This window comes from Danio rerio, chromosome 22, assembly GCF_049306965.1.
Source record: "Danio rerio strain Tuebingen ecotype United States chromosome 22, GRCz12tu, whole genome shotgun sequence".
Taxonomy (NCBI): Eukaryota; Metazoa; Chordata; class Actinopteri; order Cypriniformes; family Danionidae; genus Danio; species Danio rerio.
Genome location: NC_133197.1, coordinates 27,580,557 through 27,596,038, shown reverse-complemented (window position 1 = coordinate 27,596,038; position 15,482 = coordinate 27,580,557). Strand labels below are relative to the sequence as shown.

Here is a 15,482-nt window from a genome sequence, read left to right as displayed (position 1 = left end):
TTCATTCAGTTTGCTGTTTATAGTCCTTAAGCAGATGTTTACACCGTGTAGACTTGACATCATGTAAAATCAGTGTACGAGTGGCCCTTAAAATAGTGAACACATCGATGCAGTAGGTCTGCTGTTTCCGTCTGGTCCGCATCCTTTGTAAACTCCAAACACCGACCATACGTAAAGCAAAACCATGTTAAGCTGCTCAAGTGTTTGCCACAAAACGGGCAAAACAACCCTCGACCGCAGTCCATGTTCGATTAGCATAAACTTTGTTTACGCCATGTACTCCACAGCACGAATTTACCGCGCTTACCAACAACAAAACTTTTTCCCGCGTCATTCCCGGTGTGTGGTACATTCCACGTCACTTACGGTGTGTGGTACATTCCCTTTCCGTAAGGAATCTGTATTTGTTAATTCGTTTCGGGACTTGTAAAAGTGTTTTTTGTCTTGTTACTTTTTTTCTAAAATGTACATTTGTTTCGTGCTTGGTCAAATTGTTTTTCCTATGTAATTGTGTCTTGTAATAGGTAAAAATATTTTTTAAAATGTAAATTTGTCTCAAACTTTGTAAAAGTGTTTCACACTTTGTAATGTTGTTTTGCACTTCCCGGCCACCATAGTGTAGGACCGGCAGGGTTACATGTGAAACCCTGCATTTTTTTACAGCATAATTACTGACATGCATTCATTCATTTTCTTTTCAGCTTAGTGCCTTTATTAATATGGGGTCGCCACAACGGAATGAACCGCCAACTTATCAAGCATTTGTTTTACTCAGCGGATACCCTTCCAGCTGTTCACAGGGAAACACCCATACACACTCATTCACACAAATAGACTACGGACAATTTAGCTTATCCAATTCACCTTGGACTTGTGGGGGAAACTGGAGCACCCAAAGGAAACCCACGAGGAGAACATGCAAACTCCACACAGAAACGCCAACTGACCCAGCCGAGGCTCGAACCAACGACCTTCTTGCTGTGAGGCGATCATGCTACCCACTGTGCCACCGTGGCATCCACTGACATCCATATTAGGGGGAAAAAGATACAATGGAAGTCAATGACTGCATGTTTCTAACATTCTTCAAAATATGTTTTGTGTTTAACAGAAAAAAGGAAACATAAACAAGTTTGAAGAACAGTTTTAATTTTTGGGTGAACCATCTCTTTAGGATCAGATGAAAATGGTAATTCATCTCAGCTAATCACTAGTATGTGGATCACTATATATGCATGTTAATACCAGGTGGAAACAGAGCCTTATGCTGGATTGAAACAGAAATTAAGTGCTCTTGATGTGACTAAGTTACATTCAAAGTCAATGGAGTAAATTAGCCTAAATCGTGCCTTCCACACGTCTTAAAAAATTCAACTAACACTGTTTGTATAAATATATTTTAATTAAATAAATGTCAAACCCCACCATCCCCTAGACTAACATCAGGGGTTTGTAACATTTTTGGGGGTCTCGTCTGAGATTATTCAACCCATTTTTTAACAATTAAAATTATTTATATTTATAGTTTGTTTGAGTGCGAAAGCAACCTGCTAATTTACAAAGGCCCATAGTAGGCCCAATCTGCGGAACGCACACACACGCACACCATTCTCTCAATATTGTTTCTGGTATAAACAGGATGGCATTGTTTGATTTACAGACATTTATTGATAATCCGACAGTAGAAAAATTCGACCGCTGTAGAAAAGATGATTTATTACAGATAGCGGACCATTTCAAAATTACAGTGGTGAAACAAGCTCTTAAGAAAAATATTAAGAGTGCATTATAGGTTGGTTGGTTGAATTAAAGGTTCTCATAATGCCTGTTGTGGATGTGGAAGAAACCGAGTTTCTTGGTGCTAGCGCGCAAAGCTCAAGTGCAGATGAAGGGCAAATTGAGAGTTAGTTTGCTAGATGCTTCTGGGGAGTTAGATTTAGTTTGGGTTTTGTTCTTTTCATTTCTTTAGCGCCACCCGCGTCCCTTCTGCCAGCTCTTTTGTTTTTCCCATCTTTATTTGTCGCAGTGTTGTATATATTGTAAATAGTATATTTTTGCCTTACTTACTTTTTCTTTATTTTGGATTAATTCATTGTTTTTGTTCACTTTTGGGAATTGTAAATAAAAGCACATATTTTTGGCATTACTTTGATTGTCTTTTGCACTCATTTACTGTTCGTATAAATATATTTTAATTAAATAAATTTCAAACCCCACCACCCCTTAGACTAACATCAGGGGTTTGTAACACACGTCTTTTCATTTGTCTTTCCTCCTACATATGGGGACAACAGGTACAATGCAGTGATCATAGTTATATCCAGGTCTAAACTTGTTTGATGTTTTTTTCATCACTTTAGCAAAATTAGGTGCCAAGTACACAAATGCGTTTTTATTTTAAAACCTCATGTTTAAATGAAAACGCTGCTCATCCAGACAATCTTTGTCAACAATATACAGCCTAAAACAAATGATACATGACCAGTCATGCTCACTGAGCATGAGCATATTTCATACTGGTTGCATGATGGACATAAGAGAGGGGAATTGGGGAAAGATACACAATATTTCAGGAGACCAGCCAGAAAGTGGATACCTCATCTCCATTTTCAAAAGCTTGCATTTAATCTGTCTATAATAAAACAGATCATCAGTGTATAGAAACTACAGCATTTTCAAAATACCCAGTTTTTGTAGGTTACAGATGCTGGAGTACTGGATGACAAATTTAACCATTGCAAAATGTATGCATTTTGAAGTGAAAATGCACTAGTGATTTAGAAATTTTGACTTGAACTAGTAAGAAAACCCAAAAATATGCAGTCTTTAAATGCATCTCCATGTAGGTTTTAATCTCAGACTTCAAACGATCTGCATTTCTTGACTGAGTCCTGAAGGCACGTCTACTTCAGGCCTTATTTAATGGCTGTCTGAGAAAAAGAAACTGTTTAGCTGTTTACCTGCCTCAGTGTTTACTAGGGAAAGTCCTCTTTTCCCCTAGAGACAAGCAGATCAGTGAGACTGGGAAAGAGGTATATCCACATGGGTTTTCAGCACAATGAGCCATTGGGTGTGTAGTGCACTATTGGTTTGTGTATGTACCCCCTAACAAGACCATTGCCGCCAACAGAGACTAGCCGGAAGCATTGGCGACTGCAGAGCAATGACAGCAGGAGACAGGAAGAGCCACAAATACAGGAACACACCGTGTACCAGAGACAGAGAGCAGACACAGGGGTAATGAGAGGAGAATCACACGTCTACTAATGAGAATGAGCGACACTGGGAATATGAGAGAGATGCTGGATGAAGTTATTTCTGGTGAGAACAGAGTAGGCTTGGTGCAGGTGCTTACGTGTTGTTGGTTTCAGTCTGGTCTGCTTCATATAAAATACTAACCCTCTTTGCTCCTGCAATCCAAAAATATAACTTGTTTATCACTTAGAAATAACTGAGAATAAAATGTAACCATTTTAATGTATCTTATGCTTTTAAAAGGTTAGTTTACGCAAAGATTTGCTGTTTATTTACTCACCCTCAGGCCATCTAAGATGTAGTTGACTTTTTTCTTCAATAGAGCATCAAATAAGGTTTCTTAGCTGAAACTGTTGTCCTTGAAATGTGATGAGTCATAAAATGCAAGTAAATCAAATCTATGTAAGTAAATATAAAACATACAAGCAAAACAAAATTTAAATCACTGGCTCCTCCTGAAAGATCTTGTGAAGTGAAATGATCAGTCAGTTCAAGAAACTGAACATGATGTATAACATTTATTACCTTTAATCCACAGTCTCAGCAAACAGTCCTGAACATGATCTTCACCACCTGGAGTCACATCCTGACATATAATAACATTTAAGTCACAAACACCATGGTTGACCTGAGAATGAATAAATGAATAGCAAATTATAGTTTTTAAGTGAAATATGCCTTTATTGTGCAGCCATATTAGAGGTAAAAAGGGTAAACTGTGCATTGATAAAAGAATAGCAATGCATACAAGCACAGCTCACCCAAAATCTTTTTTTTTTTAATTAATTGAATCTAAACTAAATCTGCAAGACAACAATTTTTGTGCTCTTACATTAATGTCCCACAAATTCCTTTGTCCTTCCTATTTGTCATTTGGTAATAAATGTAATTTCACTTTTTTGGTTAAAAAAAAACAAAACTAAGGGAAATTTAATATACCAAAGGTTGTAACACATTAAACTATTGATTATTCACTCAGCAGACATCTTTGAAATGCCTCTCGGGCAGTATGTTCAGGCTTTTTGTCTAAATGTGGAAACAATAAATTCTCCAAAACTGATACCCAAGCTTACGATTACATTACATATTTAGAATCACCGATAAAATTAAACAAAAACTGTGTCATAAGTTTCGTTTTCTAAACGCTGGCATATGCGCACTCGAAAGGAACAAGATCACGACACCAACCTCATTTATGGCCATTCTACACATTATCATCCTCTGAATAATAATCGTCTGGTGCTGCTCTTCTGAAGTAATTCACAACTCCATCTGAATGGCGAATCCCCTCCTGAAACGACAGTGAGTCTTTGTTTACAAGTTTGTGGGTATTCGAGCAGTTGCTGTTATCTGATATGCGTTTGACAGGACAGAGTGTACCTCGCGATTATTTCATAGAAATTACAAAACTAAATCAAACTTTTGTTTTCAAGTGTAGTTTGTTTATTTAAAAGTACCGATTTCAAGCTTTATGTTGATATATTTTTTATGTCTTTGAAGCAAGTATTCGCTAAGATTCCAGTGTGTTTGTTGACCACATAAACTGTCCTAAAAGTATACATCTGGTCTGAGCTTTGATTGATTGATGATTGGCTCCTAGTAGGTGGGGCTTCATTCACCATATTGACCATTACACTTTTTCCCATTCAAAACTATACAAGTGACAAGTCTTGTGTATTCTATAGTCTTTGAGTTTGGGGGCACATCTTTAAAAAAAAAAAAAAAAAAAACATGTTCATGCACAAAAGAAATCTTATAAATTATCCACTTTCCTGACAATACGTAGAATAGTTACATTTCCTTATGAGATCGAGCTGGTACATGTGTAAAGGGGAAAAATATCTAGATAAAATACTCTATGTGCTGAACTTTATTCGAAACTTCTACAGTTGCTTTGTCATTGTAGTTAACCAATATAAATTCTAAAGTTGCACTTTAATAGCCAAAAAAATACAGATAACCACATATATACAACAAAAAACACACACAAAGGCCAAATACACGAGAACAAACAAGCTTACATGCACACTCATAAAAAATGATATATGAAGAAATGTCAGTCAGCACACAAATATGTGCATTCAGACCTGAACACACATTCACCGCTCTGTTGAGAACCATGTTTAGCCGAAGTTGTAATGTACATTACTGGCAGCACAATCAGTGGGCCACACAATAGATCCGTGTCATAATTTATGTTAGAGTCTGCAGACAGACCATCTATGAATAAACAATTGTTCCACGGCTGTATATTGTGCTAACGGTATGTGTAGCAGGAATCCCCCTGGGCTTTGTCCTCAGTCCCATACAGTTCTTGTAATGGTCTATAACTGGCCCTTTCTGCGCATGGAACCCAGATCACCTACTCCCAGAGACCTGTTATCTGAAATCAGCCGCCAAACATAACACAACAAATCAACCTATCGCCATAAAGCATGTTCAATTCAGATTACAGACTTATGAGAATAATATTGAAGGAGTGGGGAATGGGGTTACAGGAACTATGTATAATTGCAAGAGAGGGATTGTGATGTGTATATCTGTGTTTGTGCACATTTTTGAGCCAGTATGGGTGTATTCACTATGAACCCCCTGCTGGGACAGAAGCCTGGGCCAGAACTATTCAGACATACAACAACTTGATCCCTTTATCTGGCCCTGAGAACAGACCTGCGGTCCCCATTTGCTTATTTGTAAGCTTAAAGAAACAGTTGGGCAAAAAGTGAAAAGTCTATTGTCATTTAAACACCATATGAAACAATTGAAATTTGTGAATGATTTAACTCGATTAATAAAGGGAAAAAAATGGTTCGTAATCCCTAAGGCATCAGTCATAGTGATAAATTATATTGCATAGCAATTTTTAGTATATCATTTTTTTTCCTGTACATGCATTCACATTTATAACTGGGGTTCTCATAATATATCTGTGTCTTCTAGATGTTTCTATATATCTTAATTTACCATATAAGGGTGAATTAAATTTGGAGCAAGTATATGAAATATATTTAAACCAGTCCTAATAGGGCAATGCTTCTATGTGTTGGATCACTCTTCCGTGAAAAATAATGAGAGAAAAATGGAGGGGAAAAAACTGCTAAGGATTCTCAAAAAAGTGGGTTTGATTCCTAAAAGATGACTCCCAAGTGAAAATGTGATGAATAAAATTCAAACAGGACAATATATGAACTCCAAAAAATCTATTTAACTGACATTTGGCATGCTACACAATAATTCCAAATGAAAACTGTCTATTGTCTATTGTATGGGGATGTCTAGCTGTGCTCAGTTAGTAAAAATATCAGTGTACAGAGCACTATTACTGGAAAAAACACTGACTTGTTATCTTCTAACAGTCCCATTTGTTATGACTTAAGTCCATCACAATACATGTAAAACAATGTAACAGCTTTGAAAAGAATATCTTGCAGAAGAGCCAAAACATTGTGTCTCTAAGAAATTGATTATGAATATGCTATTGATCATCCATTTGCTGCCAAACCTAGTTCCGACTCACAAAGGCATAGACTCCTGACAGTTTGGTATCCAGCAAAAGTAGCAGATCCTTTAAATCTGTAGGTTGTGAGGTGGAGCCACCATGCATTAAACTTGAAGACTTGAATGTGGAGGCCAGGAGAACACCTTTAACCAGGGGTGTCAAAACTCAGTCCTGGAGTGGTGGTATCTTGCAAAGTTTAGTTCCAACCCCAATCAGACACACTTGGGCTAGCTGATCAACCTCTTACTATGTGGCCTAGAAACATCCTTGCAAGTATGTTGAGGCAAGTTGGAACTAAAATCTGCAGGACACCGGTCCTCCAAGACCAAGTTTGGACACCCTTGCCTTGAACCAATTCTGGCCCTTAAGATCTGCCTTCCTGCAGTGTTAATCTCCGATTTAAACTAGGTAATCAATGTCCTCATGAATACTAGAAAGCTACAGGATAGTGTGTTTAATCAAAGTTGGGGCTAAACTCTGTAGGAAAGTGGACTTCAAAGTCCATAGTTGAGAACCCCTGCCTTAAGCTTTCAATCGTTCTTTAAATCATTCCTGAACATTGTGTGCAGGTGCCTTAACTAAAGAGACCACTTTCTCCAGAAAATACACAAATAGGGGTCTCTGGTGTTCAGCGATGTTTAAGTATCTTGTGTCAAATTCACAACCACATGAATGACCTAAACCAGGGTTTCTGGACCCCATTCTTGTCTATGTCTGCAGTTCTCAATCATAGTCTTCACAACGCCGGGATCATTTTGTATGTTTCTGTTGCCACTTAAGGGATTTGTTCAATTGGACATCACATGATAATCTGCGATGATTCCAGTTCAAAGAAGCATGATCAATTCAAGAGATATAAAAGTGCGCAAGATCTGACGAGATCTCGTGCAAATTTCATAAATGCAGTTGAATATCGCTTACGTATTAAATTTAATCAGAAGACACTGCATTATAATACAAATCTTTGTTTTTAAAAAGTAAACAGCGGGTTTCCTGAGTGAAGGGGCCACAGTGTAGTGAGCAGTGAACATTGTGTAGGGAACATGTCGGTCAGATGACAGCGCCTTCACGTACTGGTTATTTTTGTTACTGTAGTCTTTCTATCAGCCAAATCAGTCTATCCATTATGATTTGGCATCTACAAAACATTTTAACCCGCTGAACAACCACTTCCTCGATATTTCCTATATTTGAACCCATAGCAAATGTAGCCCTTGCTTACGACAGTTTACAGGGATTATCAAAGGTAGGACAGTGGTGCAATCAACTGTGTATTGAAGCACATTTCTTTAATACTGTACATCTTTTGGCTCATACCAGGCAGTATAGAGTTTGTCGCCCCCACTGAATGACCCACAAAATGATGGATGGATAAATAGACAGACTCCAAAAATTGGCTCTTATAGTTCCAGCATAAGGAACAAGTAAAAATATTACAGTACAAGACAAACTAGGAAGATATTTATAACCCCTCTATCCTTTGTTACATTGACAAGCATTCAGCATCGACTGACCAGAACAACTCTAAACACAAACATCAGTGTTCGCAGGTGTCCATGACATTTTGTTCTGCAGGATATTCTGTTACTCATGAATGAAATATGTCCGTACAGTGCATCTGGTGTTCAGCAGGGCTCAGGGAAAAGCCTGTGCGTAAAACCTGTCAACAGGAGCCGTTTTTTACCCAGTTCATAACCCGATCCACCCTTGAGAGTCATTCGTGGGCTTGTATGCGTGTCACAATGCAATCTCTGTATCTTGAGGGAAACTGTAAAATCCTATCTAAGAACCGTTTCCATGTCCCACCTGTGATTACAGGCCTTGTATATTTAAGTAAAGCACGCAGTCAAGCCAACATAAATGTTTAGAAACCCTTGAAACGTCCAGTACACATTATTAACGGCTTCTCAATCGTCTGCTACACAATGCAAGAATGGTGTCTTGGTGTGCTAGTCTTGTTTGTGTGATGTAGTCAGGGATTATTCATCGTTAGTCAACTATAGGAGCAGTGGTTTGTGTTCCCCTCGAGACCTCCACTCTTTGCCCTTCACCTGTGTGTGGTAATGAGGGAACGAGAGACGTCCGAGAAGAAATGCCAAGCTGCAATCACTGTACATGCCTGCCTGATGCAAACACTTTCCTTTCTTTGTTATCCAAACTGTTTCCTCCGCGCAGCGCGAGGCATGTTTCTAATTATAGTCCAGCAGAGAGACGCAGCAGGCTCCCGCCAACATGTGATTCATGGTGCAGGTGACCGAAAGACTCTTCCCTTGAACGTCTGGAGGAGAAAAACTTGCTGGATTTACTGTCAGAGAGACTCGTTTGGACTCTGCTCTGCAAAATAAATCAATGTTGCACTAAAGGTACTTCTGTACAGTATATTATGCCATATCACCTATTTGGTGGTGTTTATGGTGGTGCAAGTGTCATTAATACTCTGCTGCTAATGCTTAGGGACTTGCACTAACCACTAATTCCAAGTTTTGGCACGTAACATATCCTGCAGCCATGACTGATGGGCTACATGAAATCATGTGGCTGTTTTACAAAGTATCTAATTTTCTAACTTTTTAAACTATAAAACGGACAATAAAACTTCAAATTTGATCCCTTTAGCTTTGCCTTGCTAGATTCATAGTGCTTATATCCTTCTTTAAAGATTTTAGTCCATTTTGACCTGACAGCATCAAGCAGTTGCTACAGATTTGCCAGCTGTGCATCCATGATGGGAATATTCCGTTCCAGAACATCCCAGAGATGCTCTATTGCAGGGGTGTCCAAACTCGGTCCAGGAGGGCCGATGTCCTGCACAGTTTACTTCCAACTTCCTTTAACATACCTGCCTGGAAGTTTTTAGTATATATAGAAAAATCTTGATTAGCTGTTTCATGTGTGTTTAATTGGAGTTGTAATTAAAACATGCAGGAGACCGGCCCTCCAGGGCCAAGTTTTGACACCCCTGCTCTATTGGATTTAGATATGGAGGATATTTGAGTTTAGTGAACTCTCTGTCATGTTCAAGTAACCGGTTAGAGATGATCTGTTGTATTCTGTTGAAAGTAGCCACAAGATGGATATGGTTAAAAAGAGATGCACAATACTCAGTCGGACTATGGAAATTAAATGATGCTCAATTAGTGGTACTAGGAGGTGGAGAGTGTGCCAGGAAAATCTCGATCCCACCATCAGCAGCCTGACCACTCAGCTACCAATCCAGCTAATCACAGTTCTTGAGCTCGGTTTCGCTGTGATGTGTTTTTGAGAGGTGCATGTGAGAGTCCACATCAGGGTACAGAGAAGGGTATGCATCTCTCAGAAGGCTACATCTGACCATGCACTCAAAGCAGAAGTTTAAATTGGCCTTTGCTAGTTTCTCCTTTGGATTAACAAAACATTTTCCACCCAGCACTTCCAGTTCCAGGATATTTCCTCTTTTTGGAACACTCTCTGTTAATCTACAGATGGTTATGCGTAAACATCTGAGTGGATCAGCAATTTCTGAAATACTAAGACCAGCCCATCTTGCACTAGCAAGCATTTCCACATTAAGGTCACATAAATCACCTTCCTTCATCATTCTGAAAGCCTGTTTCACCCTTATGACAACGTCTACCTGTCGTAATGTTGGTTCTGTCCCGCGATTGGCTAATTAGATATTTAGGCTAATTCAAGAGTTCACAATTAGATATTGTTTGTCAAATGATAGCAGGTTTGGTATGCTGTCCCGGGAGAGAACCCTGAGCTCAGAGATAATTGAACCCAGGGCTCCCGCCTAGTCGACTGAGCATGTAAGGGGAGGTTGTTCTCAAGGGAGATCAGGTAGTTCTCAAGAGCTCCCAGTGTTAAAGGAAGAAAGGGGGAGAAGGGGTGGAGAGGGGGTTTCTTTGGAAAATTAAGATAAGGAAATAATTTTAGCTGGGCAACTTATAGTGAATTTGGATTAATCTAACTATACTAATTAAAACTAATAATTGTAGATAAGAGACCAATCATATCATGTGCTCCTCTCAAAATTAGTTTGTGAAACTTCACCAAGGACTTGAATAGGTGCGTACAACATCAACTGATAGACTTATATAAAGGTCCATGTACTGACTGAGAAAATAAGATTATAGCTTGTCTTTGTCTAGAATAAATCTTTTAAAAATTGTCTCAGAATTGTAGGCATGCTCTGAAAGATTAACCAAATATTTCCATATTGTCAAAATCGTGGGTAAAATGCACCAATGCCCTATTTATAGTAATAATAGACACTGACTGACCATAGACTTGAATTACACTGTTGTATTCACTTGAGATATATGAACATGTCATTTTATCTGGCATTAAGTCTGTTGGATTATTAACAAGCAATTTACTCCAAGCAATGACTTACATAATTTCTACAGTATACAGCAGATGTATTACATAGCTCAACCAAAGTAAAATAAACTACATACGGGAAAACAGAACAACCTCATGGCTTTTCACAGCTATGATTAATCACCTGTTTATCGTGTATACACTACCAGACAAAAGTCTTGTCGCCTTTCCAAGTTTTAAGAACAACAAATAATAACTTGATTTCCAGTTGATTATTTGGTATGAGAAGTTGCTTATATGAAAGGCAAAAGCCTCTAGATTATGCTTATTTTAGCAGAATAAAATATGATCATGACTTGATTTTTAATTAGTTAATTAGGACAGTTAGGTCTGACTTTAATGTACAGTATAGAAAATAAAGTCATGGTGGAGTGGAAAAATATTTAATATTGCGAATAACTTCCATGAGCTTGAAGACTGCATCCATACATCTCTGCAATGACTAATTAATGACTCTAAAATAAATTGTTATTGTAATAAAGTCATCTGGGATGGCAAAGAAACCATTCTTGCAGGACTATCGGAGTTCCTCAAGATTCTTTGGGTTCATTTTCAATGCCTCCTCCTTCATCTTACCCCAGACATGCTCAATAATGTTCATATCTGGTAACTGGGCTGGCCAATCCTGGAGCACCTTGAGCTTCTTTGCTTTCAGGAACTTTGATGTGGAGCCTAAAGTTTGAGAAGGAGCGCTATCCTGCTGAAGAATAGCCTTCTTCTGTGGTTTATAATGTAATGGGCTGCACAAATGTCTTGATACCTTAGGCTGTTGATGTTGCCATCCATTCTGCAGATCTCTTGCATACCCCCATACTGAAAGTAACCCCAAACCATGATTTTTACTTTGCCAAACTCAACAAATTTCTGTGAGAACCTTGGGTCCATGTGGGTATCCAATAGGCCCTGCAGTATTTGTGATGATTGGGATGAAGTTCAACAGATGATTCATCTGAAAAATCTACTTTCTGCCACTTTTCTAAATGATCAACTAGAAGTCAAGTTATTATTTGTTGCCCTTACTACTGGGATCGATGACAAGACTTTGGTCAGGTAGTGTAGATCCTACTAAAATTTTAAACAAACTAAAACCTGCACATTATGTTTTCACAAAGGTCACCTCAGGCCTGTTTTCCCGAAAGCAAATACTCCACAGATTTGTCACACCCTTGTTGATTCTTTTACTTAAACTGTTTGTTGGAGAAAACAAGGGGAAATCCTAACAGACAGGAAGGTTCCCCTTTTATAAAACAGGACTCAAAAGTACATTGCCAAAAATATTCAGGCTACAAAACAATGCGAGGGCAAAATATCTGGATGACAAATTTGAGCCTGGACGACTCACCATCGACTAACAATTGATCAGAATGATGTCACCAGCACTATTATCGACTTAAACTGTACTCCTGTGATACGTGTACAGGAATTCAGCCTGCGGTGATAATCACTTCGGAGTCCGAAATATGCACATAAACAAAGGAACTCGCATTGAATATGAAATAGCACAGCAGTGAAGTCAAGGCCAAAGCAATATTGTTGATCTTAGGAAGCTCGTCCCTAATAAACACAGAGGTGGGCGGTCATCATGCACAGCACAAAATAAAGAAGTCAAATTGGGCTTCAGCAGCACTTGAAGACATAAAAGAGCTAAGAAAGTGCCAAAGGTCTTTTCAATACTCGGACGTTTTGAGGAGGGAAAACGTCTTTGTTCCTTTGTTTAAATAGAGCGGCTTGTCTGGTGGTCCGATCTGAGGTGTATAAATAATAATGGTATTGTATCCTTATGTGCAGGTCACACATGCTCAATCAAACACATGGCAGGCTGCTCCCATATTCTCAAGAACACATTGACATTTCTCTATAAATAGGGGGAAGTACTTTAGACTGCTATACGCTTGAGGAAAACACGACTTCCCTAATAATGCAGTAGGCCTATATGCTGATAAAAGACTAAATGTGTCTGCCATATGAGCTTCCTACTAATGATAAGCATGAGTAGAAATCTTTTCCGTGTTATAAAAATATACGGGCCTCGCGCGAGAACATTAAGATCATATATGATATCAGTCTGTGCTGAGAGGTTTTAACAGCGAATTATGTTTTGTTAAGCATTTGTGGTCAAAAGTATAATTTCTGCCTCAAAACCAGGGTACGAGTTAAAGAGGGGTTTGGTTTGGAGGGGATTGACCCCCTTAATTAACACTTGATCTCTCCCTCATCAAGACAAGATGTATGGGGGGGGGGGGGGGGGTGTCAGCCCTTTAATACTGAAAAATAGTTTTCCCTTATCTGTATCTTAAATAATAGTATTAATATTTAAAATAATAGATATACGAATATACATTTGATCATCCCTATAATGGTCCATCCCACTATAGGGTTTCTTGCATAATGGCGCCAATAGGGTATATGCAGTGCAAGTGTTTCTTCCCATACTGATCAACTTCCGGTAACCTATCAATGTGACTTTTTTCCATTTTATACGGTTTCTTTTACAGCACTGATAACAGAATTTGGAATTCATTTAGTTGTTCAAGCATAAAACGAGATGAAAAGCCGTTTACAAGCACGTGCCTTTCAGGTTCAGCAAACTATCGCAGAAGGTCCATTAAATATTCTGGGGTAAAATAAATGTTCATATTTTAAAGACAAGAAAAATGTAATTTAATGCAGTGCTTCTTGTACATCCTGATACCCACTTTATATCAGATATCACTTAGGCAGTGGAAATAGCTGATTTTTGAAGAAAACAGACCTTAAACGCACCGATTTTGTCACGGCAAGAAGTTCACCGAAAGCACCTGACCCAGGTTACTGACAAATTAAAAGTAGTACTTCCGCATACTTCTGCGTAGTCTGTGCAATCATTCAGCAGTCTGAATCTGACAGATCTAAGCGGTCACGGGACACTTTTCTTGTGTTTGTATTTACATATAACCTAAAAGTAAAGCATAGCTTGAATATTTTGAAATAATAAGAGCTCAATGTATGTCAGGATACAGTAAATATCTCTCAAAACACTGAAAACTTCAATACCTCTTATATTGATTAATTTGATATCATTTAAAGAAATCGATCAATTTGATTCACTGAAAACTTACCAAAAAGTCAACCCCCTGATCGCGTAATTTGCACCCTGCTCACAACTTATAAAAAACAAATGTTTTCAGAAGAAAATGTTAACGTTAGTGCTGATACTTAGAGTAAAACTCACCGTCATGGCCTGAAATCTTCAATATGCTAAAGCCACTGATCTGTACAGCACTTTTTTGGCGCTTTCTATCCTCTCCCAAATCAAAATAAGCTATCGGTTTAGTCTAATGTTCCAGTTTTTATATAAAGTTCGGTGTGCTGGCGGTATTTAATTGTAGGCTGAATGAAAATCAATAAACAGGTGTTTTTAAAGGCCTTTTTTATCGTCCGCTACGTGATTCGAGATTATCTAGATTATACTGACCTCTACTGGTGATAGTGGAAATCGCTCCTGTCTTCAGACCATTTGAAATCTAAATAAAACGTCTAAATAAAACGTCAACGACAATCCAGTTTTTATATAAAGTTAGTTGTGTCGTCCATATTTATATGTAGGCTTAGTGATGAAAAACTGTACAAAAGCAGAGGTCCTTCTTGTTCTTATTGTCCGCTACGTGTTTCGAGATTATATAGATTTGACTGACCTCTACTGGTGATAGTGTAAATTGCATCTGTCTATAAACCAACTGAAATCTTAAAAAAGTTGATGTCAGCATATATTATGCATTTATATTATGTAATATCATATATAATATCATTGATCGTTTTTAAATAGTTTTTATTATTAGCCTATAATTAATTGATGTTATCAAATTTTCATCCATCTAAAAAGATTTTATTCATATAGGTAACTTTTTTATATACTTCAAATAAAGTAATTTAGAGCATTTTTTCAGATATTTACAACTATTCAGAGTATGTATATCTGCTTTATCTGCAAAAAGATTATAAATTAAACAATACCTCGCTATTTTTCACACATTAATTTTGTGTAGCGACGTTTAAATCATCAATGGAGAAGCAGTGAAGAATTTTATTTATCATTTATTATTATTATTATTATTATTATTATTATTATTATTCATTAATCTTTATTTATTAACAGTTGCCTAAATGCCAAGCATATAAATTACATTCAGAAAGATTAACATATACATAATTAAATATATATTAAATTAATTAATTCAACTAGGGAAAAAAATAATAAAACAAACAAACAAACCCAGGAATACACAATATAAACATAATATAAATGATACAAAAAAATCACAAAATTTTTATATAGATTTAATGTTTTAGCGCTGACTACGTTTGAGACAGTCACAGTACGCGTCAT

The 15,482-nt window shown here is 37.6% G+C and overlaps 1 long non-coding RNA gene across 8 annotated transcripts in view; it reads right to left on the bottom strand.

Annotated features, from left to right (window-relative positions):
* The window catches only part of LOC141380293 (uncharacterized), a 55,304-nt gene extending 40,736 nt beyond the window's left edge, over window positions 1-14,568 (bottom strand). Inside the window, exons 1-6 of one of the 8 annotated variants that reach the window (XR_012398074.1) lie at window positions 14,328-14,567; window positions 4,444-4,546; window positions 3,781-3,883; window positions 3,536-3,653; window positions 3,356-3,410; window positions 865-1,021 (exon numbers count right to left, since the gene is read on the bottom strand). This is a non-coding gene — a long non-coding RNA (uncharacterized lncRNA). Of the gene's footprint in view, window positions 1-864; window positions 1,022-2,606; window positions 3,411-3,535; window positions 3,654-3,780; window positions 3,884-4,443; window positions 4,547-13,868; window positions 13,971-14,327 lie in introns of those variants that run through there. The other 7 variants (XR_012398075.1, XR_012398073.1, XR_012398067.1 and 4 more) reach the window with 7 other exon arrangements.
* Window positions 14,569-15,482: the final 914 nt, after the last annotated feature.